This window comes from Podarcis erhardii (genome assembly GCF_964252035.2).
Source record: "Podarcis erhardii genome assembly, chromosome: 1".
Taxonomy (NCBI): Eukaryota; Metazoa; Chordata; class Lepidosauria; order Squamata; family Lacertidae; genus Podarcis; species Podarcis erhardii.
In genome coordinates, this window is record NC_138497.1 from 139,874,794 (window position 1) to 139,901,376 (window position 26,583).

A 26,583-nucleotide genomic window follows, 5' to 3' on the forward strand; every position below is an offset into this window, starting at 1 on the left:
AGTGGTGAGGAGGGAATGAAAGTCCCCTCAAAGTATCTGCTTTATATACATTATTTACACAATGGGCTGCACGTGATTGGCTAATTCCGGAATTCTCCTGTAGACCAATCAGGTTGTGAATTCACTTATATCTGGAGCTGGATTGGGTGACTCCTGCCGACCAATCATACTGCTGCATTGTTCTAGGACCAATCAGACTGCTGCATTCTGAATCCTATTGTTCTAGGACCAATCAGACTGCTGCAGTTTGGATTCTATTCAACTCAGTACATAACAGTCTGACTTTGTGTTATCCTATGCTCTTTTATTCTTACTCTTCCCCAATAGTGCTCAGTAGGCAGCAGGATCAAGGCGGGTCGGGGCTGCTGATTCTCTTAGATTTGTCAGCAGCCTTTGACATAGGCGATCACAAACCTTTAGACCACCGCCTTGCCGACCTGGGGATTCGGGTCACAGTCCTTCAATGGCTGCACTCGTTCCTTTCTGGTTGGGGACAAAGGGTGGCGCTGGGGGGGGGGAGCTGTCACCGCTCTACTCCTTGGTGTGTTTAGTACTGAAGGGCACAATTCCCCCCAACCCGATGCTTTTCTTTATGTGCCCCCTCACCCAGCATGTCTGGAATTTTGGTTTGGGTTGCCATCAGTATGCTGATGACAGCCTACTCTACCTGTTGATGGACTGCCATCCTGGCTCGGCCACAGACATCCTGGCTCGGCCCCAGATGTTTGGAAGTTGTGGCTACATGGGAGCTGGTTGAAGTCAAATCCTTTGAAGACAGAAGTCCTTTGGCTGGGTCGGGACGATATGGGATTGGGGGGGCAACTCCTATCCCTTGTGCCAGCGCCTTCCATCAAGAGTTTGGGTGTAATCTTCGATGCCTCCCTTTATATGGAGCCGCAGGTTGCAGCTATAACAAAGGCAGCATTTTTGCATCTCTGCCAAGCTAAGCCTCTCTCGCCCTGACCTCACCACTGTGATCCATGTGACTGTCATCTCCAGGCTTGATTATTGTAACTCACTCTACATGTGGCTGCCCTTGAAACTCCAGTGTGTGCAGAATGCCATGGTGAGACTCCTTACGGGGTTCTCGCCGCGGGAGCACATTCATCCGGTGCTATACTAGCTGCACTGGCTCCCAGTGGAGTACAGGACCAGGTTTAAACCTTTAAAGCCCTATATGGCCTAGGACAATTGTACCTGTGTGACCGCCTCTTCTGCTAACGGTCTGCTAACAACAACACTTTGAAGATCCCGGGCCCCAGGAAAATTACACTGGCCTTGACTAGAGCCAGGGCCTTTTCAGCCATGGCCCCGGCCTGGTGGAACACTCTCCCACAAGAGACTAGGGCCCTGCGGGATTTGACATCTTTCCACAGGGCCTGCAAGATGGAGCTGTTCCGCCAGGCCTTTGGGCAGGATGCAGTTTAACTTACCGTATTTTTCACCCCATAGGGCGCACCGGCCCATAGGGCGCACCTAGTTTTTTGGGGGGGAAATAAAGGAAAAAAATTATTTCCCCCCCCCCCCAGGCATGGGGCTGGGGCGGGGGAAGCCCGAGCTTCCCCAGACCCCAGAACAGGCTGCTATCCACAAGCCTAGGGAGCCCTGCAGGAACTCCTGCAGGCTCCCCAGGCTTGCGGATAGCTTCCTGAAGCCTGGAGAGCGAGAGGGGTCGGTGCGCACCGACCCCTCTCACTCTCCAGGCTTCAGCGAAAGCCTGCATTCACTCCATAGGACGCACACACATTTCCCCTTCATTTTTGGAGGGGAAAAAGTTTGTCCTATACGGCGAAAATACGGTACTTTCCTTTGTATAAAACAAGCCTGAAAGAGGCCCCCAACCCACTCACAGGTATGATCAGTGGAAACAGTCCTGGCAAGTATTAACCACTCTCAATTCCAACCTGATTGCACCTGCTCAGATTTTAACTTGTCTGAATTAATTTTAAGGTGTATTTTAATTAATTGATGTCTATTTTTATGCATATTGTGTTGTTTTTATGATGTTAGCCACTCTGAGCCCGGCCTTGGCTGGGGAGGGAGGGATACAAATAAAAATTATTATTATTACTACTACTACTACTACTATAATAATAACAATCTAGTATTATTACTACTGCTTATTGGATCTACCTTGAGACACAATCTCTCACTGCCTTTACTTCCTTTTAGATGGAAGGACAGTCCTGCCCTGCCAGAAGGGCTGATCTATGAGGGTATCTCGGACAAGCCTCTGGTGTACTCTGGGGCGAGTGCAGCACAAAGCACCACACTGCACACCTTTGACGAACTTCTTGGAATCCAGCAGTAAGTCTGTTGCTTTCTGGAAAGCAGTAAGTCTCTTGCTTTGATGAACTGGAGACATACATGCACTGCATGTGGTTTGTGTAGATGGTCTGTGGCAGGGCTGTCCCAAGACATTTTGGCACCTGAAGTGAACCACAAAATGGTGCACCCCTGCCCCAGGGAAGAAGGAATGAGTGAATATCTAGATTGAGAACAAGAGGAGGGGGATCAAATCAGCCTTATCTGACAGTTGAAGTGGGACTCAAACTCCATCATGGGGTGGGAAGGGGCCCACTCTGAATCATGCCTGGCAGGTGCAGAACCCAGAAGACCCCAGAGGACAGCCGCTGCCAGTTCCTTCCTAACTCTAACCCTAACCCTATTCACTGAGAGGCCACTGTAGAGGCGACATAGTAGAGGAGCCATGGGTGCCCTGGTGTGCACGTGTTACATCACCCCACCATGTGCACGCCCACACTTGATAACATAGCAAGCACATGCCAGGGGGCATGGAGATGTAGAGCGTTTCCCCCACAGCATGTGTGCAGAACCTGGTGATTGCCTGAGGCCCCAGGCCTGGATGAAGGGCTGCCAAGGAAGCAACGGCTCCAGCCTCCCCCACATGGCAGCAGGCAACGCATTCATGATTGGGAACCCTGGTTGCATGGAAACCCACACGTATAGGTGACCAGTCTTCCCTTTTCAATATGCACAGTCAATAGGCACCTTATAAGCACCCTTCAGATGCTGTAGACAACTCCCATCATCCCTAGCTCACATAGCCCAATGGTTAGGGATGATGGGAGTTGAAGTTCCAACTTTGGCTACCAATGTAGGAAAGGATCACAGAAAAGAGAGGAGACAAACACACAGTTTATTCACCTGTGGTCTGAAATGGTATAGTTCACCAGGTATGGTTTCATCATCCTGACCTTTATTTATTACTGGGATGGGGAAAATGTTGAGCCTGCAGACACTGTTGGACTCCCAACTCCCATGAGCCTAAGCAGCATGGCCAATGGGCAGAGATGATGGGAGCTGGAGTCCAGTAACACCCCCATTCCTGCTGCATAACAGTACAATATTTATTTATTAGCACACACTGTTGAACTATTAATCCTACTCACTCATCTTCTCTGTGTCCTTTGCTAGCCACATTTTTGCACAGAATGAGGGAGTACATCACGCCTTCATTGAGGAAATCCAGTCCCTTCCCCCACTGAGGAGTCATGTGCTGTCCTCTGGCAAGGAGAAGCTCTGTTCTGCATATAACATGTGTGAGGCAGCCCTTTCTGACTTGAGGACCTACCACATTGCCATGGTCACCAAGTACATCATTTCAGCAGCTCGCAACACCAAAGCGAAGCCAAGTGAATCCACTTCTCCAAACCTGCCACCTTTCCTGGAAGAGAGAGGGACAGGTGGCTCTGGGATTCTGAGCTTTCTCAAGAGTGTCCGGAACACGACAAAAGAAGCAATTATAACTTTTTAAAAGCTTGCGCTTTTTCTGCGTTGGGGGTTAAGCTAGGATGGCTAATGACATAGCACTACCCAAAAAAACAAACAACAAAAAAACCAAATTGGCACAAAATGTTTCTGTGCTCATTTATATGTATCGGTGGAAAGGTAGAAATAATTACTATAATATAAATGGAAACTGGATACATCTCATCACAGCAGCACCAGATTGACCTAGGAGCTTGCTCAATCTGCTCCCTGGGGCTGCTGTCAGTTGAACAAATATAAACTCTCTCCCTCCCCTGCTCCCACCTTTAGGTGGCAGTGCAAGGATTTCTGCTTGTGCAACAGCACTTCCCCCCATTCCTAGCTCCCATGTGCACCCCTGCCCTCTCCAAATCTGCTTGGGGGGGGGAGGGTGCTAAGGGAACTCTAGAATAAATTCAAGGGGAAGTGAGAAGAGGGGGGAGTTTACATTGTGCAAGCGAAAGTCCTTGCACTGATAGTTTGAGTTACTTAGCTCTACACTGGATGCAACTGTTTCTTTTTAAACCAGACATAGACTTGACTTTACCTACTTAAAATAAAGCACAACTTTTTTGGCCCTGGAAGCACATCAGGAAAACTAAGAAACTATTATGGGTGCCACAGTTTACCACTTTCTCACAAGAGGAGCTGGCAATGCTTAGACCCACCCACCCCGCAAAAAAAGCTAGCAAAATTCCTATGCCCCCCACCACAAAGCAGTGTCTGCCATCCCCCTCCAAAATAGATGCCCCCCAAGCAACCAGAAGAAGTCCTTGCTTTATTTTTCAGGGCTCTGAACAAGCTCCATGTGGTGCTAGGGAGCCCATAAGTGCCAGTAAAAGTGAATTAACATGTCACTATCCTTCAAAATTCACACTTCTCTAATTTTTGAGATGCAAAATTTTGAGATGCAACTCTCCAAACAAAAATGTGTTTCACAAAGTTGTGAAAATACACGAATGTATATTCTGAAAATAAAGGTGTTTGTGAAAATAACTTACAGAAATACATTATATTAGGGGAAATTGCTTGCAGAAATTACCTATATTAGGGGAAATGCTCATTTAAATGCTGACTATTTTAAAGTCAACAAATGAATGAAAACTGCACATTCCTTGCATGATAAATCCATCACTCTGAAAGATTGATAGATGAAACCAGAGGCCATTCTTCTCAATTCTTGGTTTTAAGTGAATTTAATTGCCCAGTAAAGGATTTCTCCCTGCTTTGTTCGACTAATCAAGTCTTCTCATGGAGAGGGCTTTTTGTTTCATATCTGATCTGAACAAGAGGCGACATGAATTAAAACATTACAGTCTAGATTCCACAGCTAGTATGTGCATGCACCATGTCATATCATCAATGATAAAGTGGGGGGGGCTGACCTGCCCCTCAAATTTTATTCAAGTTGGCAACCCTGGCTACAGCCTTTCCTCCAATACACTTGTTAGAGGTGGGTTTGAGACCCTAAAAATAAAATCTGAACAAAATTGATGAAGCAGCGAGAACAGGTGTCCCAAGTAGGCACACCCAGTTTTGGCAAAGCATAATCTTATAGTGGGGCTAATCTGAAAGCTCTTTTGCAAATGGAAAGCTATTCTTTTCCAGACATTTAAGAAAGGTATTTGATAAACATACAGAGGTTTAAAAGCATTGTTTTTTAAAAAAGTGAACAGCCCATCTTAAGTAAGGGGAAAGGGTAAGGCCAGCAATTGAACCAAACTTTAATTTTCTGGTATTCTTAGCAGTCATTCAAATTACAAAACTAGGATTCTGCAACAACAGCACATGCCGCAGCTTTGGAATCCATTGTCGGTTCTTAGAATATAGGAAGCATATCGGAACCATTAGTCCATCTAGATCAAAATTGCCAACACTTACTGGCAGAAGCTTTCCAGGCAAAAATCATTACCAGTCCTACCAAGAGATGCTGGGGATTGAATCTGGGATCTTTTGCTTGCAGAAGTAGTGAGCTGCAACACTTCCCCCTCTTTTACATGTGCCTTCAGATCCTCACTATGGTAGGTATCTAAATCCTTCCCCCACTCTTAAAATAAACAACTTATTAATATTGAACAAAACTATTAAACTGGCAGCTTTCTTTCTTTCTATATCCCCCCCCCCCCATTTTGCATGCAAATTTTGCTGCGTTCTTCCCTCCGATGTCACTCCAGCGCCTGGTGACCCCAGCACATGCACTTTTCCACCCACCCACCCCACTAGCAAATTGTCCTTTATTTGCTCGACTAAATATGGCAACCCTAACCTAAACTTAAGCTGGCTAGGTTATATAGCAGCCATAAAGATGTCCATACTCCCCCAATTCCTGTTCCTGTTTCAGACCTTACCTGTACTTATCCCCCTTTCCCAACTGTCTTACTGGCATCACTTACTTAACAATTTTATTTTTGGAAGGAGAAGCAGAGTGACATGTTAGACTTTATATTGTCCCAAGACCAATGGAGGTCTCAGGGCCCCAGGTCTTAGGCAATTAAAGCAAATGGTGCACACAAGCCTTGCCTTTTCTTAAAACTTCCTGTGCACACACCACAAAAATAAAGAATCAATTTTTACAACTAACTCCAAAGAAGCAATTAAATATACATGGTGTTAATAGGAATATCAGCTTCCTAACAATTATAAATCTATTTAACACTGGGTAATCTCCATAATGTACAATCAGGGTCACTTAAAACAACGCTTTGCAGATTATTTTTTAATTCTAACTTTTTCTAGCATGGTGTTTGGAAGAGAGAAAAACAGTGATGTTTGAACTCTAAATAAAATGTTCTTTCCCCTGTTAATACAGTATTTTATTTACATTTTTTTATTTCATAGATTAATTTTAGGCCATTTAAGAACAAAAGAACTGCTAAGTGCTAAAAGTTCCCACAATACTCTCCAAAACAGTACCATTTCACAGTACCATATACATAAAAAAGGTAAAGGACCCCTGACAGTTAAGTCCAGTCACAGACGACTCTGGGGTTGTGGAACTCATCTCGCTTTATAGGCCGAGGGAGCTGGTGTTTGTATGCAGACAGTTTTTCCAGGTCATGTGGCCAGCATGACTAAGTCACTTCTGGCGAAACCAGAGCAACTCACGGAAACGCCCTTTACCTTCCTGCCGGAGCGGTACCTATTTATCTACTTGCACTTTTTGGCGTGCTTTCGAACTGCTCGGTTGGCAGGAGCTAGGACCGAGCAATGGGAGCTCACCCTGTTACAGGGATTCGAATTACCGACCTTCTGATCAGCAAGCCCAAGAGGCTCAGTGGCTTAGACCACAGCGCCACCCACGTCCCTACCATATACATATATGTATACAAATTTGCAAAGTTTTTACCTTGCCTCTCGTGAACACTAAACTGAAGGGAAATGAGTCCCACCCAACATGAAGCAAAAATAAAAGTCAGGAACCAACACTGTATTTCAAGTATTAGAAGAAATATAGTGCTACTTTTAAATAACAATTATAATTACAATAATAAAATATTCTAACTAGAATGAATCCCTGTAGCCCATAGGAAGAAATATAACTTCTGCAGTAAATGGAGTTTTATTGCTCTCACTTGAGTGGTCTCCATTTTGCATTTCTGTGGCCTCCATCCAATGAGATTTAAATATTACAGAGCATTGTTTTATCCTCATGCAAATTTATCTTACTTGTTAAAAAGCATAATGGCATCCACTTCCATGAGAAAAGTTATTAGCAGATCCATTGCAGTACTTTCCATCAAGCAATAAGATTATTCCCATTCAAACAACAATAATTTTATATAAGTTGGAATCTAGATACAAATGTCTGTAAGTTTCTTATCACAATAAATGCAATAGAAATGTGCTTAAAAAATGGGTTGATTTGTTTTGGTTAACTGTTCGTATCTGCTGCTTGGTGAATGTGCTTATATGTAACATTGATGTAAATTCATGATTGCGCAGAAGGGGCTTTGGGTTGCATTCAGGAACATTTCCTTGAGCTTGGTATGGTCAAACATCCACAGATGAAGTTTCATAGATACCCATACATACAGGGAACATTGTGTTGACAATGCAATATTGTGAACTGGCCTTTAGAATTTAGAGAAAACACAAAGCTGTTTTCTCTGTGCGTGCAAATATTCATATCAATTTATAATAAAATATCTGTTTTTCTGCAAGTAGTTTCAATATCCCCTCCCTTAGAAGATGTGATTGTTGAGTACAGAAAGAAGGGAAATCTTTCGACTTCAAACAACATTCGCATATCCTCTAGTATTTGATCCACTGCAAGTAGATAGCTCCTTTTCATGAAGCTGCTCTTAACTGTTCTGTGGAGGCAGATTTGCATATTTCCTAAAACTAGAATAAGCCCCTAAAATAAATAAGAAGAAAATGACCATTGGCCATGATAACTGAGGCTGATCATCTGGAGTGAACCATATCTGGAGTGAACCATCCTATGTTGTATTTTGCTATGGTTATTGGGCGTGTGGGGGAAAGGGCTATTCTTATACCTTGAAATACCGTTAACTTTCACAATAGGTTTATACAGCTCTGGGATCTTCCTCTCGATCATTGGTCTGAGGTTCTCTTTCAACTTCTTGTAGTTCTTTTTCAATTCTTGTTGATATTCCCTTTGGTCAGCAGTAAGCAGGCACTTATTTTTCCCCACCGCTTCACCACATCTGTTCCCCAAAAATGAAGAAAACAATTCACACTGATAATTTTCACCACAGTATTGGACCATAAAGTTTTGTTTTTGTCTGGGACCAAGCGTGACTTAGGTGGGGCAAGTGAAAGAAAAGCCATCAAAATTTAGAGGGTGGATGTGGAATTCAGCATCTGGGTAACCTCAGGTTTCATTTCAACACAAGGATTCTAGCAAAAGAAGAGCCTTCAAAGTGTGTGCAAAATAACTGATGAAATCTCAGGCACCAGAAAGTGGGTCAGCAACCATGGGGAGGGACTCATAGAATCATAGAATTGTAGAGTTGGAAGGCACCCCAAGGGTCATGTAGTGCAGTGCAGGATTCGCAACTGAAGCATCCATATAGAATCAATAGTTCAGTGCATTTCCCCATGACCGACAAAAGCAGAATATGGTTGTCGTCTTATATACACTCCTAGGCAAGTCCTACTAAACTTAAGTTTTACTCCTGAGTAAACATGCACTGCAAATCATGTGCATTCTTAACTTATAGAGAAGTTTTTAAAATGTACAATTTGGATTGGAATAAGTGGGCAGCAGAATAGGACAAAGTATTTATTCATGCTGTGCATAATGAATGCATGGTACTAAAAAGCCACAGGATGTGCTCATGGTCACTGGCTTATAGGGGAATCAGACAAAATCATGGAGGAGTGGTCTGCCCAAAGGAGAAGTGATAGATCCTTGTACAAAGGCAGTATGTCTCTGAATTCTAGTTTCTGGGGAGCAACAATTGGGGAGGACTGTTGCTGGCTTTCCTGGAGGCATCTGATTGGCTACTGGAGGAAGAAAGGCTCTTGGCTTTTGGTCTGACCCAGCAGGAGGTTTCTTGGTTTCTTATAGCACATAATTTGTAAATCACATTTGCACCCCCAACAACCCCACCCTTATTCACTTATTTGGTCTTCTGTTCTTGCTCAAATACTATGTGGTATCTGGCCACCCTACTACAAAGTAGTACTACAAAATCACACATTACAAAGATCACTAATTTTCTATACTGTGTATAGAGATTTATTTATTTGGAACATTTGTGCCTCACTATTCAGCCAACAAGGCCACGAGACAACTTAAATGCAATCAAAGCAAGATGGTCCCTACCCACAGGCAAAGGGGGCAGGGAGGGAAGAAGAATATCAAATCTCAGTCACAAATCACTAAACAGTTGTTCCTATGTTGACCAGCTGGCACAGTTCAGGGGCTGGAGGTGCCTGAAGGAGCTGGGCCTCCAGCAAAGCTCTCCCACTGATGGTTGCCCCAGATAACAGTTGTGGGGAGAGGAGGCCTGAGGGAGCTGTCCTGTCACAGCAGAGCCAGTGGAGGGAGCTCTGCTTCACAGCTCTCACGGAAGTACTGTAGGTTGGATACTACGGGCTCCTCTGCAAAACTGAAAGCAATTGCTCTGTGAAATAAATAAAAAATTCAGTGTGTAGAAATCCTTTCACTATGTGTCTGTTTTGTATTTAAAGCTTCACAGCCACCAAGTGCTAATCAGCTTGAAGCATGCTACAAGTCTTTCATAACATTATTGATATAAGTAAAGAAACATCTCATGTGGGAAAAATAGACTAGCACATCATAGAGAAGGTACTTGTCAATTAAAAAAGCTAGCCTTTCCCCTGCTTTGCTGGCTTTCTAGGTGCAGGGAACTTTTAGTGTGTGAAAGCAATTTTCCATTGCTGCTCTTGCAGTTTATTCGACAGTTTCAGATGGCTCTGTGTTGTTGTAAACAAAATCTGCCCTTATTCCTTTATTGGAGAACCTTGTAGGTTCTCCATCGGTAGGAGAAAATAACAGAGGCCAACCAGAGAATATTGAGAAGCAAAGCAGCTAGTAAGCCTGATCTTTATTAAACTGTTGCAACAGGATGCTCCACCCACACGCAGGAGAGAGGAGGAGGACCACGAACAATGTGTGCTTGCCATTTTGAAATTCCCTGCCCTGGAGCTCAAGACCACCCCCACAAACATCATGCCTACATCACAGAAAAGGGAAATTTCTACAATAGAAATTTGAATGTTGTTTTTCCTGTCTGCCAGGTTATCTGATAATGCCTTATCTGATTGCCTTTCCTGGTAGTCTGGCCATTCCTTTGAGATGGTAATTACCAAATTCCTGAGACAATGGGAAGCAAAGACAGACCACTGAATACATAACAGTGAAAATACATTATTCCTTTCCACTTGGGATAATCTTGCCATAAATGCCCAAAACTAGCCTGACTAAGGAGTGGTGGAGAGGTATACTTCTGAATATTCAATAATTCTATAACATTTGCAGTATCAGATTGAGGTCTGCTGCTTCACATCAACAAGCTGAAAGGATTTACTCCATGACTTTATACTTTCCTTAATGGTAAATATTAAGTAGGGTAGACAAATTGCAACATTGAGCTATTGTAGTTCCCATGCCAATATTGTGTTGTTTAGTCGTTTAGTCTTGTCCGACTCTTCGTGACCCCAGGGACCAGAGCACGCCAGGCACTCCTGTCTTTCGCCATTTAAAATTCCTTCTTGCTCCCTGTCAGTGGAGGCTTGCCCTTAAGGGGGACTGGGGCACTGCTCCACCAAGCTCAATTGTTTCTCGGCTGTCCTCCAACAGCCTGCTTCTTTCTTACATCCTCTCTAGGGTTGGCATGAGCAGTGAGCTCTTTCCTCCTCAGTATCAGGGCTGCCATGCCCCACATGTCCAGGGGAGGAGAGGAGCAGGGAAGCTGCTGCTCAGGCTCCTTGAGTGCGCCAGTTCAGACGTGACCCGGAGGCGGAGCTGCTGGTGTGACTGGGAGCGAGGTGCGCTGCGGCCACCCACCCTCCTGCTCTCTTCCCCGGGTCAGGCCTGACCTAAGGACAGAGCTGTGGCCAGCAGAAGCACAGCAGCTTAGGTCAGCTCCTTCTCACGCGGAGCCAGGCACCAATGAGGGAGCCTGCTTTGGGGGCACCTGTTTGTGTCCCCTGCCACAAATTTGTGCCCCCACGGCCCACACATGCTACACTTCTGGGTGGGGACAAAACCAGAGTTACTGTAGTTGGCTTCATCCATGGGCGTAGCCAGGATTTTTGTTAGTGGGGGCAGGCCTTTTGTTAGGGGGTCAGAACCTCAGTTAGCTATGTATTTTTATTTATTTTTATTTATTTCCCCCCCCCCTTGGCCACACCCATGGCTCCATCTATCATAACATTTTGGAAATGCCCTGACCCACCCACCCCAACACTGATGTTGATTTTCTGAGATATCAGGCGCTCAAGTCAAACATAAAGAATCGCTGCTGTTTCTTTTTGTGTAGCCTGTTTAGACTGGAAATTTGCCTCAGTTTTTTATTCTCTAAGGAAGGTTCTGTAAAGTGCAGGATAATGTAGTAGCTCACAGCATGGCAGGATGATCCCAAGAAGCTCAGTTAGTTGGGGACATGGGCATAGCCAGGGGGTGAAGTGGCCACCCCTAAATCAAGTAAATAAATAAAAATACAGAGAGTCTGATATTCCAGATGCAATCACACTTCTTCCTTAGAGCAGCCTCCTATTCATTTATTTCTTGTTGAAAGATAAAGAAGTGTTTTGCAGAAACTAGCAACAACCTTATATATCAAGAAGACACATGTAGTTCATAGTAACTGTCTTTCAAGGCAGTTTGTCTAGTAACAAAAGCAAGTGTTGCTATGAACACTGACTAGTCACTAGAATAATAAGATGAAAGCTGGAGGTGGGGTTCGGGGTGGGGTTAGTCTTTCTTTAAACAAACATGTAAGTATGGATGCCAAGAAGAAGAAGTAAGACAAGCGTTTCTGTGGGGGAGGGAGTTTATTGACTGCTCAGATATAAGACTCACAACATCATTTTATAACCAAAGAAAGTGCCTTTATGTGACCATTAAAACAAATCAACTGGAATTACCGTATTTTTTGCTCTATAAGACGCACCAGACCACAAGACGTACCGACTGCATAATCAAAAAGGCCAGTAAGTTACTATGAGACAAACAGAGGAAGCTGTGTTCCTTTTCAAATCTGTCTGTCAACAGTCACACACACCAAGCAAAAGCCACCCATAACAGACGTTTTCCTTGATAAATGGGAGAACTGTCTGATAATCAACAACTATATAATTTTATCCAGTAGTATTAGTTTGATCTGACGGAAACTGAACATTTCCCAAGAAGCACTGAAAGAATGCTTCATTTAACTACAAACCCCCAAATCTGGGATCCCATCAAAACTGATGTTTGGCAAAAGTTTTGCAGCAAACCCCTCACATTTTGTAACACCCCATAAACAGAATAATTGATACATCAAACCGGGGTTCATAATTAATATCCAAAACCCAACAGTTTTGTAGCATTTTGCCAGACATTGTAGCATTTTTGTAGCATTTTGCCCGACAAACCAAGTAAGTGACAGGGGTCATAAGGTCACCCCCAAACCCAACATTGCCTGATTCACTCCAAATCAAGGCCAAAGTCTGGCATAATGTTTGCAGTAAAAACCGCATGTTTTGCAGTGCCCCCCAAACGGAGTGGTTCCTAGCACATCAGGAGGAAGAGTCAAAGACAACCAAAAGTGGATAAATAGGTTGTATTTATTAAATATAACAACTTGAGGATCGGCAAAACTAGTCAGATTCGACCAATGTAACCAAATCAAATTAAGTCTGGGCAGGTGTGCTTGTTCACCTCCACCCACAAACACACAAGTGCTCAAACAGAGCTCTTTGCAGATACTTAAGAATCATGTCACAACCCAACTCAGAACGATGCATACCACCAGGTCTATACAACTGTGGGGCACAGAACATACGGTAATTCTGCCATGAGGGATATAAGCACCCACATTTTCAGACACAAACATCATTGTAGAATGATTAGCTTTATGTCTTGCCCATCCACCTTCTTAGGAAGGCTGCCCCCACTCCATAAGCACCTCTACAACATTCCAAACCAAACTATGATAAGCTCAGGGATGAGGAAGCACAGCTGATGGACATATTTAGTGATCTCAACTGAATTTACCTCACCAGATTGTTATCCCCAAGATGGATGACCAGAATATCAGGGTTAGGGTTAGGGCAGGGGATAGGTGGATGTTCAGGGTTAGAGTTAGTGCCTGGGGGGGTTTCATGCTTTTTAAGCTTCTAATGATATTGCTTCATTTTTATGAGACTGGATAATTCCAAAAAGTAAGCAAACTACCTGAAACGTAGCAAAACTAAGAGAAATGTGAAAACCAAAAGTGAGATACCAGAAACCCAACACGGAAGGAATTCATGAAAAAGGAAAATCGCCAGACAGAGACTTCAATCAAATCATTACCAAATTCACCAGAATCCCAAAACCAATTGAAAAGAAGCAGAAATGTGAGAAGCAGAAGAAATACCACCAGAAACCCCCAACAAGAGGGAAAAAGTAAATTGCGCAGAAACCCCAAAGCCAGTTAAACCTTACTTTTGCATGGTGTGGGGGTGATTTCGCTTTTCCCTGAGATGTTTACTGCGTGGGTTTCTTGTGGTTCTATTCAATTGGTTTTCTCATCTTTGGTGGATGTGGTTTGTTTCTGTTGTTTCTGGTTTGGTTTTGGGATTATGTTGAATTTTTTCTGTGGTTTTCGTTTCATAGATTCTTTTATATAAATATACTCAGAGTCTTGTATGTATTTCATGCTTTTTATTGCCCCCCCCCAACCTCAGGGTTTTATATACATTATTTACACAATGAGTCCCGTCTGACTGGCTAACTCTGCTTCCCTCTTGGAGCCTGATTGGCCTGCAGGAAAAGACCAATCAGTTGTTGCATTCTAGGATCCAAGGTTAGTACATAACAGATTGGGTGCTGGATTTATGGTGAGTTTGCTTCATTTCTAGGTTTTTTGGGTTTTGCACCTTTGAGAATATTAATTTGTATGAGATCCGATAATCCCAAGAATAAAAGGAAAACCACCAGAAATGAAGCAAAACCACCAGAAATGTCTAATGACCATTCCAACAATGAAGTCAACCACTAAAAACACAAAAACCTACTGAAAAGAAGCAGAAGAACCATGTAAAAGCAACATCAATGGAAACTGACAAAGAAGCCAACCAATCCCAAACAAAGCAGATTCACCAGAAACCCCCAAAGCATTCAAAAGTATTACCACCAGAATGCAAAAACAAGAAAACTTCTCAAAAGAAGCAATAAAGCAAAAGTCCAAAAAACAAGCTAAACCAATGGAAAAAAAACGAAGCCAGCTGCAAACGAAGCACATTCACCAGAAACCCAAGACTAAGTGAAAACTAGTATGCTATGTTGGTTAATTTCTGTTGCTTGAAGTGCTTTTGGACTCCCATAAATTGCATGCTTGTTGAGTTTCTGGTTTTGCTTTTTAAAAACTGGTTTCCAGTTTCTTGTGGCATTGCTTTGTAATTGGTGGCTTTACTGCTTCTTTTTTGTTTTCTGCTGATTTGTTTAATTTGGGGTGGTTTTGCTTGTTTTTTGCATTTAATTGTTTTGCTTCTTTTACTTTGAATGGTTCTGCGGTTTTGGGTGAGATTGTTTCTTGGTTTTCATGTCTCCTGGTTTTGCCTCATTTTGGGAATATTTCTTGGTTTTTGTGCTTCTGGTGGTATTTCTTCAATTTTATGACATAACCAAGCCAAAACACCAGAAACACAGAAACAAATCATAAAGAAGCAGAGCTACCAGAAATCCAAAGCAAATTAATCAGAAATCCAAACAACCTATGAAGATGATGCAATACCAAAAGAAACACAAAAGCCAATTAAAAAACTGCTAAATGAAGCAACACCACAAGAAACAAAGAAAGCCTCATGACCTACGAAATGAAGCAATAACACAAAACACCACAAAAGGAAGCAAAGCGTTTAGGATTAGGTTTGGGTAAAGGTTAGGGTTACAGTGAGAGTTGGGTTTGAGTTGGATTAGGATTAGGAGTTAGAGTTAGAGTTGGGGTTGAGTTACAGTAAGAGAAGAACAGCAGCAGGAGAAATATAATTTTATTACCCGTATTTTTCGCTCTATAACACGCACCCGACCATAACACGCACGTAGTTTTTAGAGGAGGAAAATCCGTAGGCATGCTACCCGTAGGCATTCCCTCCATAACACGCACAGACATTTCCCCTTACTTTTTAGGAGGAAAAAAGTGAGTGTTATGGTGCAAAAAATACGGTACTTAGGGTTAGGGTTAAATTAGGCTTAGGTTTAGACAGGCTTAGGTTTGGGTTAAGGTTAGGGTTAGTGTCAGGGCTGCCTCTAGGTCCCAGCTCACAGAGGACCAACGCCAGGCTGATATTATGTACAAAAGTCTTTATTGAAGTATAATTTCCATTTTAAAGCCAGAGCGTGCAACCCTACGTCTAGACTCTAGATAGGCGAAGTCCCCTCTGAGTCACTGCCCCTTCCGCACCAGTTTAAGATCCTAGCCCGGCTCCACCTCCTGCGCTGTTCCTTCCTCCTCTGGGTCCTTCTGCCCCCTGGGGTTTCCTCCCTCCTGGACTCTTCTGACGCTGACCCCCCTGAGTCTTGCCCTTCCTTCCGGCGGGCTTTGGGACCTGGCTCCCTATCCGGGCTACCTGCTGTGCCGCTCGCCTGTACATTTGAACTTGGCGCGCGCGCCCAGCCAGTGACTTTCCTCTTGACCGTTTCCCCGCTCTCCGATGGAGGCGTGGCCAATCCTGACTCATCTCCTCCCTCTGGTGGTGGGAAGACTGGTCCCGATGCCTGGGACTCCTCCCCCCCCCACTACGCTCTGGTGGGGACGCTGGTCCTGATTTCCAACTGCTGCTCAGGGAGTCCCCGCTGGCCCCTTCCTTCTGGGGTTTCCCCCTTGGCACCCCCCTTGCCCTGGCCATCGGCGCTCCTCTCTGTGAATCTTCCGATTCGCTGGAGAGACTCGTGGAATCTCTCTGACCACTGTCACTGCCTACACCCCCCTCGGATTCCTCCTCCTCACTCTCCATTTGCTCCTTCTCCTGTGTCTCTGCTCCTGAACCCCTGACAGTTAGAGTGAGGATTAGGTTTGAGTTAGGGTGAGCATTAGGGTTAAGGTTTGGTATTGGGTTGGATTTGAGTTAGGCTAAGAGAAGAACAGCAGCAGGAGCAATATAATTTTATTATTTATACTCCACCCAAGTCACTTGTGGCTGCTTTCAATAAAAGGTGAAAACATGAGCGCACTCTAAGTGAATGCTCATGAATGTAGAAACTCTTCCTATAGAATTCCCAAAGAAGACCTGGGAATTGCAGCTCTGAGCTTCTTTGCAGAGGGTTGGACTAGATGACCCTTGGGTTCCCCTTCCATCTCTACTAGGATGCTCCCTGTCTCTCTCTCACACACACACACACTCCTCCTCTCCTTTTCATGGCAGTTTCACCTTTTTCTGCACTCCTAGCTCGGAAGGGCGGAAGAGGCTGTGCTGCCGCCATGTTGGGCGAGGGCAAGGGTACCGGAAGAAGATGCCACCGGAGGAGAAGCAAGAGGACAGGAAGGGGAGGGAAAAGGGCGGAAGAGGCAGTGCTGTCGCCATGTTGGGCGAGGGCAAGGGTACCGGAAGGAGGTGCCACCGGAGGAGAGGCATGAGCACAGGAAGGGGAGGGAAAAGGGCGGAAGAGGCTGTGCTGCCGCCATGTTGGGCGAGAGCAAGGGTACCGGAAGGAGGTGCCACCGGAGGAGAGGCATGAGCACAGGAAGGGGAGGGAAAAGGGCGGAAGAGGCTGTGCTGCCGCCATGTTGGGCGAGGGCAGGGGTACCGGGAAAAGGTGCCACCGGAGGAGAGGCATGAGCACAGGAAGGGGAGGGAAAAGGGCGGAAGAGGCGCTGCGACGTTGGGCCAGCAGAGACGTGCCGAGCCCAACGGTTCTCCAGGGTTCTCCAGCCCACTCTCTCTCGACCCCGCTCTCCCCAAGGGGCAGCCCTGCCCCCCGCCTCGTCCTCACCTGCCTTTCTCCCCCAGTGGCCTTCCTCTCGTGCCCCTTGGCGGAGGGATGGTGCGGGTGGGCCGCGGAAGTTTATATACAGGAATATACATACCTAGATATAGGTGTCCGTTTGTAAATATATAAAAATAAAATGGATATATGTATATGTGTGTGTATATATGCAGTGCTTTTCTAAAAAAAATGATTGGGGGTACTCTCATTTTGACTCAAGAAAATCACCATTTTATAGTTCAAACCGGGAAAAATAAATACAGTAAATGGACAAAAGTACATTCACAAAATGTTTTAGGAGTATGTATTCCCCTGCGTCCCCCCCAGAAAAAAAGCACTGTATATGTTCTGCCAAGGGCTGGGTTATTTCTGGATCTGGAGCCAATAAGCACGCCAGTGGATGAAGAATAAGCAATGCTTTATTTGCATAAGGTTAACAGATAGCAGCAGGCATACAAAACACAAATTATAGCATACCAGAGAGGAGTCACACACAATCTCCCCTTCAGCTGCCTGGAGCTCCAGGTAGAGCAGTGAGAGAGATCCCCGGCCGACAGTCTCACAGCATATGGTACCTTCATTTGTGAAGAAGCTCACTGAGCCCCTTCAGCCTACAGCTTTTATAGACAACTTTGATTTGATTGCACCTGGTTAGCAGGCATCACTCATAATCAGCCCGGGACACCGGGTGCAACTAATGCAGAGCAGCTGAGAGTCTCCAACCCAATTCACTGCAACTGGGTATCCTCCCCACTAGCCAATCAGCACTTAGAACACAGGGGACCCAGAAACCTGCTGACACAGGTGTGTGAAAAACAAATTATACTATCATGTTTTAGCAAACCTTAAACCGCGGATGTAAAAGCGAAAGAGACATGCCATCTTAACTCCTTGGATTTACCATGGTCTTCCGTGTTTCCCCTACAGTGTGTGTGTGTGTGTGTGTGTGTGTGTGTGTGTGTGTGTGCATGTATGTGTGTGTGTGTATTATATATCTATAAAATGGATACATGTGTGTGTGCGCGCACGCGCACACATATACAGTCAAACCTCAGTTCCCAGACGGCTCCGTTTTGGAATGTTTCGGCTCCAGAATGCTGAAAACCTGGAAGTAAATGCTCCAGTTTTTGGAAGTCAAACATCCAACGCAGCTTCTGCTTGAGTGCAAGAAGCTCTTGCAGTAAATTGGAAGCCATGCTTTGGTTGTCTAATGTTTTGGAAGCCAAACAGGCTTCCGGAATGGATTATGTTCGACAACCAAGGTTTGACTCTGTGTGTGTGTGTGTGTGTGTACATAAAATGGATATGTGGATATATGTATGTGTATCTATCTACATATATGCATGGATATATGTATATAAATAAAATGGATGTATGGATATGTATATGTGTGTGTGTGTCCATAGATAGATAGATAATTTATATAGATCAATCATCTTGGGGTGAAGGGCGCTCTATATACAATGTATAGAGTGTCACAACAAGCCGTTTGGAAAGCTCTAGTGTAAAAAAAGATATATATAATATGATATACCGTATGTTCTACGGTGATGCCTCCTGCAGTCCACAAAAATGAATAAATATTACCCTTGGGATGGCATCTTGCTGGCCGTGCCTCAGCACAGGCTACTTCATCTATGTCGCCGGCACCCACTTAGGTTGAGCTCAGCTGGTCAGCCCCACCCTGGCGGCAAATGGGTCCTGCCACGTGAGTCCCCTTGTCGGGTGGGCAGGCAGGGACACACACATGTGTGTGTGTTTCATGAAGGGGAAACAACCCATTATTATTACTGTTAACATCGTCATTTACTACCGTATTTTTCGCTCTATAACACGCACCTGACCATAACACGCACATCATTTTTAGAGGAGGAAAACAAGGGAAAAAACATTCTGAATGAAACAGTGGATGTATCATTTTTGTGCTTCATGATGTGGCCACAGACATGGATCTGATGGTGAATTTGGGGTGACCCAATGCAAAAATCCTGAGAATTCCTGTGGATCCATGCTTTGTAACCACGTTTTTGCACCATTGCAGCCCCAGGCAACAGTGGGTGCGTGATTTTTTGGGTGCAGGCTGTAGCCATGGACATGCTATGTGATCTGATGGTGAATTTGGGGTGCCCCAATGCAAAGATCCTGAGAATCCCTGTGGATCCATGCTTTGTAACCACGTTTTTGCACCATTGCAGCCCCAGGCAACAGTGGGTGTGTGATTTTTTGGGTGCAGGCTGTAGCCATGGACATGCTATGTGATCTGATGGTGAATTTGGGGTGACCCAATGCAAAGATCCTGAGAATCCCTGTGGATCCATGCTTTGTAACCACGTTTTTGCACCATTGCAGCCCCAGGCAACAGTGAGTGCGTGATTTTTTTGGTGCAGGCTGTAGCTATGGACATGCTATGCGATCTGATGGTGAATTTGGGGTGACCCAATGCAAAGATCCTGAGGATCCATGTGGATCTATGCTTTGTAACCACATTTTAAGTGGGGAGCGAAGGAAAAACAAAGAAGGGACATGAGAGGGGTGTGCAGAGAAGCAGCTGGCTAAGAATGCAGGAGAGGGATTTAACGGGAGGGAGGAAAGAAAGGCAAAAGTTTCCCCCCACCCAAGCCAGCCATCTCTCTCTCTCTCTCTCTCTCTCTCTCTCTCCCTCCCTCCCTCCCTCCCTCCCTCCCTTCCTCGCTCCCCCTCTCTCTCTCCCTCCCCCCTCTCTCTCCCTCCCCCTCCCCCCTCTCTCTCCCTTCCCCCCTCTCTCTCCCTCTCCCCCAGCAGCACAGAGAGGAATTCCCCTCTGCTTGCCTGGAGGGGAGGGGCTTTCCCTGCTCTTTGTTCCGTTTCAGCAAACACAGCAACGAAACAGAGGAGGGTGGGCAGTAAGACCCTGAGGCAGAATGCAGGAAAGCAGCCGCTTCCTCTTTTCAGGTTTCGCTTCTCCGTGCAGCGTGCAGCGCCGCGATTTGATTTTTGCCTGATTTTTCGGCTCCAGGGACCACACATTCGCTCTATAACACGCACAGACATTTCCCCTTCCTTTTTAGGAGAAAAAATCTGCGTGTTATAGAGGGAAAAATACGGTATTTACTATTTACTATTTACGGAAATATTGGGGCAGATTATTATCATCATTTACCATTTATTATTTACAGAAATATGGGAGCCACCACCACTCTGTTGTCTCACCCATCTTTCAGCACTGATATTTCCTCCCTCTGACCCGGATTTGGCTTTCATCGGGTGGCCAATATGATGAGAATTATTGAATATTAATAATATTGGCCGACCCTATAATAGGCCTGTGCTCCGTGCTGCCAAGCGGCTTGGACCCTTGGCTCTAGCGCTACATTTCCCTTCCAGCTGCATGGGTTGGACACCAACTGTCTGAACATCTAGTCCCAGACATAGAAGAGGGAGCTGATCCGCAGCCGTGCCAGCAACTTCTGGTTCCCCGAGGAGGCCACTTTCAACGGGTGCCTTTATGTTCCTGTCCCAATCCATATAAAGGCAAAGGAGTGCTGCTGCTGCCAGGAATTTGACAGCCATGGTGGTGGGTTTTGCCCTGCCCTAACTTCAGGGTTCGACATTCGCCAGGTGCATTTTGCCACAGGTGTGGGGCCAACTGCAACTGCATGGAGATCTCTGGGTGCCAGGTTGGCAATGGATATGTCCATCTGGCTGGACCCTCCAACTTCATTAAAGCAGAAGAGCTTATTTCAAAAAACGTAGAATGATAGAGTTGGACGGGAGCGTGGCGATCATTAGTCCAACCCCCTACAAGGCATGAATCTCAGTTCAAACATCCAGGACAGACAGCCATCAAAACCCTGCTTCAAAACCTTCAAGGAAGGAGAAGCTTCCTATTGCCTTGGTCTCCCCCTGTTTTCTCCAAGGAGTCCATGGTTTGCCCTATATATATATATATATATATATATATGTCAGGGGCTCAGGAGCAGAGACACAGGGGAGAGAGGAAACGGAGAGCGAAGGGGAGGAATCTGAGGGCAGCATAGGGGAGTATGACAGTGGCCCGAGAGATTCCATGAGCTTCTCCAGCGATTCAGAAGATTCCCAGAGGGGGGCGCCGATGGCCAGGGCAAGGGGGGTCCCAGGGGGGACACACCAGAAGCAAGGGGCCAGCAGGGATTCCCAAAGCAGCAGCTGGAGATCAGGACCAGTTCCCCCACCAGAGCGGAGTGGGGGGGAAGAGTCCCATGTGTCAGGGCCAGCGTCTCCTCTAGTAGGGAGAGAAGATGAGTCAGGGCTGGCCACGCCTCTATCGCAGAGTGAGGGAACGGAGGGGAAGTCAAGTCCAGCTAGCACTCCCGAAGGGGGAAGCAGTGACAGGAGCAGTGTAACGGTCAGGAGAAAGGTTGCCGGCTGGGCGCACGCGCCAAGTTCAAATGTACAGGCGCACGGGACAGCAGAAAGCCCGGATTGGGAACCAGGTCCTAAAGCCTGCCGGAGGCAGGGGGAAGAATCAGGGGACTCAGCGTCAGAAGAATCCAGAAAGGGCAAGACCCCAGCGGACAAGCGGACCCAGAGGAGGAAAGAGCAGAGGAAGAGGTGGAGCAAGGCTAGAGTCTTGAACTGGTGTCTGGGGGGAGGAGATTCAGACGGAGCTTCAACGGTCTAGAGTCCAAGACGTAGAGCTGCGCGCCGCGGCTTTGAAATCGAAACTTAACTTCAATAAAGACTTTTGTATATAATAAGAACTGGCGTTGGTCCTTTGTGAGCTGGGACCTCGGGCAGCTCTGACAATATATATAAAAAAATTTTTATTCGTCTTTTTTTTTTTTATAAATATTTATTAAGGTTTTTAAATATAAATGCACACATAATAAACGATCTTACTTCTATTACAACAATTTCATCACTTCTTTGGACTCCCTCACGTCTCCCGCTCCCATTTACATCGTTAAATTTTTTTTCCAAACAAATTATCAACTTGTTTACAATCTCATGTCCACTCATTCAAATATAATCTAGCACTTCTTCCAAAAAATTTTATATTTTCTTTAGTCTCACTTATCATCAAATTTAAATCTAGTTTAGTGGTGGCCAGTTTTTTATAATCTAGCATCCTTCTTAACATTCAACCAAATTACAATGTTTTTGTAGATACATCTTGAATTTCTCCCAGTCTTCCTCCATCTTCTCTTCTCCCAGATCACGGATTCTGCCGGTCATCTCGGCCAGTTGCATATAGTCCATCAGCTGCATCTGCCACTCTTCCAGTGTGGGTAGTGTGGGAATGCTCTGGGGTGCAGGAGAGGATATATTGACTAATTATATCCTTATCCAACTTGTACTAACAAGTTCCCAAAATATCAGCAGAGTTTATAGACATTCCCCTTTAAGTACGCAACGGTAACGCTTGCACAGGTTCGCTAGAACCTCTATAATAATTACTCTGGTAATTTCCCCTTTGTTCCCTCTTAAAATACAAGACACGACACAGTCTTTATAAAAGTATAAAAGAGTTTACTCACGTTTTGTTCACAATATGATCCCAGAAGGTAGGCAGGCTTAAAAGGTTACATGCAGTTAGAATCTATCTTGTAGCAAGATAGTACTGTCCTCTCTTGGCTGGGAGCCAAGAGGGCATGTTGCTCCTTCAGAAGATGAAGATGGCAGAGAGGCAAGAGGCAAGAGGCAAGAGAGAGAGTGGCTGCCTGCCCTGTGCTTTTATCATTACCTGCACAGGTGAGGCCACACCCACCTCTGGTCACATGCGGAGGAAGTCCGTCCCCAGGAAGTTTACCTGCTTGCTGGACAGACATCCCTCCCCATGTTCTAACATGTACACTCTAGGAATGTTGTCATTGACTGCTCCTGTGTTTACATCCCACAGGTAGATCTTGAGTTTTCCAGTTTTTTGCAATGAGAATCCTTGCTGCCGTTGTTGCATACATAAAAAATGTTCGATCCTTCTTTAACACCTTCTGGCCGACAATACCCAGAAGGAAGGCCTCTGGTTTCTTTGTGAAGGTATACTTAAATACCTTTTTCAGCTCATTATATATCATTTCCCAGAAGGCCTTCACCTTAGGGCATGTCCACCAGAGGTGAAAGAATGTTCCTTCATTTTCTCTGCATTTCCAACATTTATTATCAGACGAATGGTATATTTTGGCAAGTTTAACTGGGGTCATGTACCATCTATATATCATTTTCATTACATTTTCCTTCAGAGCATTACATGCGGTGAAGTTCAGCCCAGTGGTCCACAACCTTTCCCAGTCCTCAAACACAATGTTATGCCCAATGTCCTGTGCCCATTTTATCATAGCCGATTTAACCATTTCGTCTTGTGTATTCCATTTTAGCAGCAAGTTATACATTCTAGATAGTACCTTGGTCTTTGGTTCTAACAATTCTGTTTCTAACTTCGATTTCTCCACCTGGAACCCTAACTTTTTGTCATTTTTAAAAACTTCTTTAATCTGAGCATAATGTAACCAGTCTCGCACCTTATCCTTCATTTTCTCCAAACTCTGCAATTTCCAATTGTCTCCATCTTTTTCTAATATTTCCCAATATTTTGGCCATTTGGCCTCCATATTGGGTCTTTTTCGGGCCTTAGCCTCCAGAGGTGAAAGCCACCTTGGAGTTTTATTTTCCAATAAGTCTTTATATTTTGTCCAGACATTAAACACTGCTTTCCTGACAATATGGTTCTTAAAGGCCTTGTTGATCTTAACTTTGTCATACCATAAGTATGCATGCCAACCAAAAGCATTGTTAAAACCTTCCAGGTCCAGTACGTCAGTGTCTTCGAGAAGTAGCCAATCTTTTAGCCAGCAGAAAGCTGCGGCTTCATAGTACAACTTTAAGTCTGGCAGGGCAAAGCCCCCTCTTTCTTTCGCATCTGTTAATATCTTAAACTTAATTCTGGGCTTTTTGCCCTGCCAGACAAATTTAGAAATATCTCTCTGCCACTTCCGGAAGCACTCCGTCTTGTCCTTTCCTAGGAGCCAGCCCCACCAGGTGGGCATGGCGGGGTGGCGCCTTGGAACAAGGTCTGTTTGACAACCACACCTGGAGGGTGAGTGGCGCCTTGCGGCAGTGAAATATACTCAGAGTCGCAAAGTGATTTCATGCTCTTTATTCAGCTCATAGTGGTGAGGAGGAATGAATGAATGTCCCCTCAAAGTATCTGCTTTATATACATTATTTACACAATGGGCTGCACATGATTGGCTAATTCTGGAATTCTACTGTAAGCCAATCAGGTTGTGGATTCACTTATATCTGGAGCATGATTGGGTGGTTCCTGCCAACCAATCATACTGCTGCATTGTTCTAGGACCAATCAGACTGCTGCATTCTGAATCCTATTGTTCTAGGACCAATCAGACTGCTGCAGTTTGGATCCTATTGCTCTAGGACCAATCAGACTGCTGCAGTTTGGATCCTATTCAACTCAGTACATAACAGGCAGGTTGGACTGGATGACCCCCAGGGTTTCCAATCCAGAAGAAGATTCAACTGGAACACATTTCTTCCTTTCCCCAGGGCACTACATGGTTGCCGACACCAGCACTGGCTCTTTGGCAGCAGGTCAAGCAGTGGCACTGTGGATGGGGATATACCTGCTTGGGGGCACCCACTGCATCGGCTTCTGGTACTACCTGAGCAGCGGAGACTCCAGTAAAAGCTCAGGGTGGGGTGGATGGCCCACAGAGTTCCCTCTTGCCTCCAAGCTAGAGGACGCCAGTGAAACGATGCCCTGCTTTCCCTCGCCAGGCTCTCTGCATGTTTGCGTGGAGAAAGTGCGTGAGCGGCAGGCTGAGGTGCCGGTGGCAGGTTCGAGGCAGGGCAGGAGGTGGCTCTACAGGAATTTCACTGTGGAGGTCAGTGGCAAGTGTTGGGTGAGCATCAGGGTTCGGGCAACAGTACCAGGTTCAAGTTTGCAGTATGCCGACACACACACATGGCGCAGGTGGCAGGGACTGCACCATCATACATGGTGCTCGACAACCTCAAGGTGATGTCAGGGAGTTGCCTCGGTGCAGGTTGAAGAGTTGTAGAGCCATGGAGGGTGTCCACCCCAAGACCAAAGGGTTCCAGGTGCAAAACGGGGACAGAGAATAGACTTGTCCCCCCCCCCCACTCAGGCTTGTGCGATTTTGAATCTGGCACCTGAGGCTGGAGGATGCCCCACGGCGATTGGTGGAGCCGGGATTGGGCTGAGGTGGGTGCCGAAGGTGGGGCTCATACAAGGCACCCCTAAGTGTCCGGGTCAGGAGGGATGACCATTGAGTGCCTCCAGCTCACAATCCTGCGTGGTGGGCTGAGGGGATGGGAATGAATCATCCCAATAACAATTTACTCCCAGCCGGGTGTGAACGGAGCTGATTCAGCCCTCTCTTTCTCTCCCGATTAGTATTTTCAATTTTCTAGGGCGCTAGTCTCCGTCCAGGCGGGCGCCGTGCCACCCGCCTCGCAAGCGAGACTCTTCCACTACCACTACCAGCTTTCCAGGGAGAAAGTGGCAAGTCAGGGTTTGCTTGGGCCAATGGAACTCCCTGCCAAAGGAAGAGAGCCCACCTGACTCTTCTTTTCATCTCTCAGCCGGCACCAAGTTCTGGTTGGGCCTGGCAAGAGGAGAAGCTTCTGGTCGACAGCGGCGGCGAGTTTCAGGCAAGCCTTCTCAGAAATTTTGGGGGCTGTGGGACTGCCTGCCACTGGAGTTGCTATAGTAATTGTCAGGGGTTCAGGAGCAGAGGCACAGGGAAGAGAGGAGATGGAGAGCGAGGGGGAGGAATCTGAGGGGAGCGTAGGAGGTGACAGTGGTCCGAGGGACTCCATGAGCCTCTCCAGCGAATCGGAAGATTCACAGAAGGGGGCGCCAGTGGCAAGGGGTAGGGGGTTCCCAAGGGGAACACCCCAGGAGCAAGGGGACAGCAGGGACTCCCAGAGCAGTAGTTGGAAATCAGGACCAGCTTCCCCACCAGAGCGGAGTGGGGGGGAAGAGTCCCAAGCATCGGGGCCAGGGCATTCCCCACCAAGGAGAGAAGACGAGACAGGGCTGACCACGCCTCCATCGGAGAGTCGGACAACGGGGGGGAGGTCAGATCCGGCCAGTGTCCCGGAAGGGGGAAGCAGTGACACAAGTAGCGTGACGGTTAGGAGAAAGGTCACTGGGTTGGCGCGAGAGGCAAGTTCAAATGTACAGGAGCGCGGGACAGCAGAGAATG

At 45.9% G+C, this 26,583-nt stretch overlaps 1 long non-coding RNA gene across 1 annotated transcript; it reads right to left on the reverse strand.

Moving 5' to 3' along the window:
• Positions 1–9,449: 9,449 nt before the first annotated feature.
• On the reverse strand, positions 9,450–16,958 carry LOC309331634. Its single transcript, XR_014151919.1, has 2 exons — positions 16,822–16,958; positions 9,450–9,863 (listed from the first exon to the last, which is right to left on the reverse strand). It is a non-coding gene; the product is annotated as an uncharacterized lncRNA (long non-coding RNA).
• Between the last annotated feature and the right edge of the window lie 9,625 nt (positions 16,959–26,583).